Source organism: Anomalospiza imberbis, chromosome 22 (genome assembly GCF_031753505.1).
Source record: "Anomalospiza imberbis isolate Cuckoo-Finch-1a 21T00152 chromosome 22, ASM3175350v1, whole genome shotgun sequence".
Taxonomy (NCBI): Eukaryota; Metazoa; Chordata; class Aves; order Passeriformes; family Viduidae; genus Anomalospiza; species Anomalospiza imberbis.
This window is the reverse complement of record NC_089702.1, coordinates 2,821,437-2,827,399: the sequence shown is the minus strand read 5'-3', so window position 1 is coordinate 2,827,399 and position 5,963 is coordinate 2,821,437.

Below are 5,963 nucleotides of genomic sequence, written 5' to 3'. Positions count from 1 at the left end.
TTGAGACAATTCACTCTCCTTTCCCCCTTCTCCGCAACTCTCAAGAGAAATATTAGCTGCAAGGCTCACCACACAGATCTCTCTTAAATTCACTGTCCACACAGGAAGTTTAGTTTATAATTTAAAAGTTAAAATTAATATTTCCGTGCTTGGCTGTTCTCAAGGAATGGATGCAGGACTCTGATGCACTGAACAGCCTTCACCCCTTATGGGGAATGGCACTGAGTTTTCTCCCTACAACAAGGAAAAATAGGTTTTCTTCATTTGCTAATCTAGAGAAAAAGTCTGGCAAGGAAAAAGGGCATCCTGATGGGCAATGGGATCGGGTGCATGAGCTATCAAAACTCAGTTCCCCAGAGCAGCACCAGGAATGCAGCTTTTCCACAATCAGCCTCTGCAATTCTGTGTGTCACAGCCCCCAGTCCAAGGTTCCCTGCCTTGACAAATAACCACAAGCACCAGGTGGGAAACAGGCTATAGAGAATTATTTGATGTTTTCCCTCACCCACACTTGGTTCCAGCCATGATGACAGTCTGTCAGTACTTGGCTCCTGGTGAGGCTTCCTCTTCCTCTAAAGTATAAATTTTGATCTGTTTGTCTAATCCTGAACTGGTTTGAGGTGTTTCTCTCAGCAGTACTGATGATTTTTCTGCAAGAGATTTCTTAAGCTGAAATAGAGCCTCAGTAAATCAAAGTCTTTCAAGCCAGGAATGAGAAACATGTGAGAGTGCAAGCAGGGCAGGAAAGCCTCCACACAGCCCCTAGGAAAGTTTCTGGAGAGGTTCTTATGAACAGGGGAAGATGAACAAAGGAATTACGAGCTGGTGGGAAAGGGCTAACCCAGCATCCCCACAGGGGTATGAGCAGCTGCCCTGATTCACTGCATTCCCTTTGGACCAGTCTGCCCTTTGTCAAATCCTGCCTGGTAAGTGCTTGAAAAGGATCTTGGCAGCAGCTCTGCCAGCTTCAAGAGAGGCTCATTTTAACTCTGGGGTTTCTTCCTTTTCCGCACCTTTGCGGCACAAGGGCTCCTGGAGCTGCTGTGGCTGGCAGCCCCGGGCCAGCCCAGCCCAGCTCAGCCCTGCAGGAGCAGCAGAGCTCACTGCGAGCAGGGAGCTGTGCACACCACAGCTGGAGCTGAAATGCTCTCATCTGCCCTCGCTCTGGCATTTTAGCAGCATCCCCCAGCAGGACACAGCCACGCGCTGGTGGCTTTTGTGCCTCTGCCTTGCCCCTCAGCTTGCGGAGGGTTTGTGGCACAGTGAGACACATTTGGCTTTCCAGCCCACACACACTGCCCACAGCTCGCATTTGCTGTGGCTTCCGTGACTCCCCAGGGCAGGGCAGTGCTCTGATTTTGGAGCCTGGCGTGCAGGTGTGCGTTCAGCTTGGAAAGCCCTGTGGACACAGGTGAGCGCACTGCACACACCTGCAATGCGGTGCATGGAAATGCTTTGGGAATGAGGCAGCATTTGTGTTTCTGGACTTTCTGGTTCACAGGCAAGGGAATTTGGAGGCTGCTCGGGCACAGTCACAGACTCCACTGGCTGATCCAGGCTGTAAACGAGGTGAGGGCAGTGACTGCATCCTGCTGGATGGAAGCACAGCACACCTGGGACAGCTGGTTCTCCAGCGAGGCAGAAGAATTACCTGTGCACCTGCACAATTTTTTGTTGAGCAGTAGCACAGTTCAGCAGCTCCAGGGAAGCCAGCTCTCACACTGCATCCCCACAGGGAGCAGAAGGAAAGAACTGCTCCTCTGTACAGCTTGATCCAACTGAGCACAGCCTTTCTTTTGGGCTTTTCACCCAAGAATTAGGTACTGACCTGGGGAAGAGGAAAAAAAACCAGTAAGATCAAAGGTTGCAGTAGCCAGACTTGTAGGTCATTAAAAAAAAAAATTCTCTCGAGAGTTTCTCCTTCAATCTTTTAACTTCTGACAGTTTCAGTACTGGAATTGTTCCTCTGCAGCTGGGTTAAGGCGTAAGGATGTCACCCTAAGATGCAAAGCCCATGCCAAGACAGATGACTGCCTTGAATTCTGCTCAGGCCTTCAGCCCCTGCAGAGGCTGAGTGCTGCAGGGTTCAGAGGGATGGCAGTGAACAAGGAGGAAGAGAGAACCTGGCTGCTGATCTGAAGGTGTGATTGTGTCACATCCTGCTGTAGGGAAAAAGACTTTGTGTTCTGCTGAAAATCTGAACTTTATGGTAAATCGCCTCCCAAAAGCTTTTTTTTTTTGTTATTTTTTGTTGTTAATTAGATGTTGCAGCAGCCCTTGACACGTGAATAAGCCACAGGCTGTGGAACATGCCCTTCCTCAGGTGCCTGTGAAGATAAATACCTCTTGCCTTCCAAATCTTACCAGCATTCTCAACATGAAAGGCTCAGAGCCTGATGGGTTTGGATGCCTTTGCTTCCCAGCAGAACAGGGAGCTGCCCTGCAGAAGTGCTCTTTGTGTTAAATAAACAAGGAAACGAGAACTGATGCTTTTCCAGTCTAAGCTGAGGCTTGGAAGGGGCTGGGTGGCAGCTTCAGCACTTGGCCTGAGCTCACACCCCCTGTCCTGTGAGCCAGGTGAGGTCATGGGCATTTCCTACCAGGAGGGATCATTAGAGATTATGCACAAGTGTTTTATTCATAGCATCAGCAAATAAAACTGACACCAGCCCCAAGATGAAAGCAATCCCACAGAAACAACAGAACTCATAAAGCAGGGACAGCAATACCCACCCTCAATCAGGAGGGAATGATCAATCCCACCTGAAAAGGGTTTTAGTACCCAGCTTTTACCGGGCTTACTGTGTGGCTGACCCTCACAACCTGGGCAGTGCCAGCACAGCTCACCTGCCAGCATCCTGATCCTTCAGTCAGCTCACAGCAGGGCAGAAATGGCTCAGGCACTCTCTAAATCAGGGAGGTCTCATCAGTCTGTGCTCACTGTGGGGCTGTGTAGAGAAAGACCCCAACCACACACTGAGTGCTGCAGCCCTGCTGGAACCCAGCTTTCCCTCCTGGAAGTTCTGTGCCACAGTAAGCACACACCCCAAATTCTGCCATCCGTCCCACGAGCAGGGAATTCCCACTCACTCCTCTGAGGGAAGGAGGTAGGAGAGTTGGAGTTCCAATAAATTAAAGATGCACTTTTCAAACCATAATGGCCAGTGAAGTGTCACAGCAGGGAGTGGAGCATAAAAAGCTCCTCCACCAAATCCCTGAGCAGGGAAGAGAGCCTGCTGTGGGAATCCCAGCTGCTGTTTCCTTCCTGTGCCTCCTACATGATAAATGGATTTGCCACTTTCATATTCTTTTAGAGCAAGCCTCACTGCTGCTCATTTCCAATGCATAATGATGAGTGGATGTGTTTAAAATCTCTCCATTACAGCAGAGAGACCAAGCCCCTCTCAGAGAATTCACAGAATCTCTGGGCTGGAAGAGACCTCCAAGGTCATCGGGTCCAACCCAGCCCCAACACCTCAGCCAAACCCTGGCACCCAGAGCCACCTCCAGCCTTGCTGAAACACCTCCAGGGCCGGTGACTCCACCACCTCCCCAGGGCAGCCACTCCAGAACTTTATCACCTTTCTGTAAAAAAACTTTTCCTAATATCCAGCCTAAATTTCCCTTGCTGCAGTTTGAGACGCTCCTCTGAGCAGAAGCTGCTCTCCATAACCTGCCAGGGATGTAAAGGGTTTCCTGGCAAACCACCACAACCATCTTTACCTTGTGTGCTGAGTCTGAATCAGGATGCAGAGTGGGGAAAAAGTGTCCTGGCACCACCTGAGTGTTCAGGCTGCATTGAAAACTGACATCATTTGGCAGAGGTGTTACAGATTCTCAATTGTCCCCCACCCCCTAGTGCTTTATCCTTCTTCGGGCTAGGTAAACCAGCATGTGGGTTCTTGCAGCACATCTGTCTCCAGCGTGCTGTGCAGGTGTTTCCAGTAGCAGCAGCTGTGGCTGCAAGCTTGAGAGTTCTGAGCAAGGAACAAGGAGGGCAAAAGCGAAGCAGCAATATGGTTCAGTGTCAGGCAGGGCAAGGAGAAAGGCAGGGAGGCACTGCTCAAACATTTCAGACGCAGATGTGCTCCACCCTGGTCCAGGAGAAAGCCTGCTGTTTGTCCTTCTAAAGGTCACAAACTCTCCTTGAGAAGCATTAGAATCCTGTGACAAAACTCAATATTGCCAAAGGCAATATCAAATTATCAAACTATTAGCTATCAAATTATTTTTACTTTGCTCTTTAATTACCCCCTCAGCCCACAAGCTTCTCCCAATTGCTTCAGTCTGCAGCCTTCACAATATGAGCAAAATCAAATATGGAGCAAAATCAAATTTTCAAATATGAAAACATGGAGGTTATGAGCAAAATCAATTACAAATTTATCCCAACAACACAACTGGAACCCAAGTGAACTCTCAATGCTCAGCAGCAAAATGTAAAGGACAGTCTGAACTGGGAACAGGCCGCTGACCTCCACATCATCACAGCTCATAAGAATTCAAGATAAGGTTATGCCTAATTAACAGACATTAGAAAAAAGTTGTGGACAGCTTCTGCCTCCCTGTCCCCACAGCTTGTTAAATTTCTGGTAGGGTAAGACAGTCCCATGGCAATACTTCAACTCATTTTTGCTGCTGAAAAGGCAGAAACCAAGCCCCAGAACATCTCAAAATTTGGGCTGTTCCAGAACTCAGCTGCTACGCCAGACAAGATCCAGGATAAATATTTCTGAAGAGCCTGCCTGGTACTACATGTGACTGTTACTCTGCACAGCTGAAGGCTTGGGGAAGTGAAGGACAGCAGAAAAGGGCACGGCCCAGGCAGGCAGGTAAAAACATTCTGGTGAGGATCAGGTGCCAGGGATTCTGACCAACAGCTCAGCGGGGAGGAGACACGGGCTGCAGCAATGCCAGGCAGTGGGTCCTACACAAAGGCAGCCCTGCCCTGTGCAAGGTTCACTGTCATTAGCTCAGGATGGACTTTTGTGCCGAAAAACCAGGCTAGGAAAGGGCAGTGTCCATAAAGGGGACAGAGCAGTGCTGCAACTTTATTTGAGTGCAGGGAGGCCAGCAGGGCACACGCCTGCGGGGTTTTCTCTCTCGGGGTTTCAGAGGACTCAGCCTCCCTTTTATCCTGGCAGCACGGTGCCCTGCTCCTTTCCCCATTGCTGAGGTACCTGGAGGGTGCAGCTTTCCCAAAGCATCCAGCCCATATCCCCCCTTGAACCGGGCATTTTACCCCAGAAGCTCAGAAACTCACTTCAAATCTTACAGCAGATGGAGATCACTAGAAAGGTCAGAGATAACACTTTATAGAAACAGAGTTTCCACAGATCTAGTCACCTCCAAGGAGGAACAGCAGCAGCAGGAGTGTCATTCCTGTAGACAATCATCCAGCTGGAGCTGGTACCTGACCTGATAAAAAGGATCTTTGCATCGATATCTGGGGGACAATTTCACAAAGGCCAAAGCCAAGCTTTGTTTTGCTTGGCCTTTTCCTTGCATCCAACAGGCAGTATTTAGTCCTTGCCTCCAGCTGTCCTTTGAAATGTAGATTCTAAAATACCCACTGCCAGCATGGGCTGTGGAGATAAGAGAGCACCAGGCTGAAAGGGAGGCTGTGCTGAGCAGCCTGGCAGCTCTGGAATATTGTCACACAGGAGGGAACAGCAGCGTGTGGCAGCTGAGCAAATGCTTCCAGCCCTCACGCTGCCAGCAGCAAGGCTTGAGCAGCCTACCTGCACTTGGCAGCTGCAAGAAAGTTGATAACACTTTCTCCTCTCAGGGTGATAGCAACTGCAATTCTGATTGCACCTCTGAAACTCTCATTTACATTTTTACCTTCTCTAGTGAGTCTCTATTTCCTTCCCCATTTCGGGAGGCTGCACTAAGGTATTTTTTCACATATGCCTCAGTGCAGAGACTGAGGGACTGGTTCACATAAAAGCTAAACATTTAGG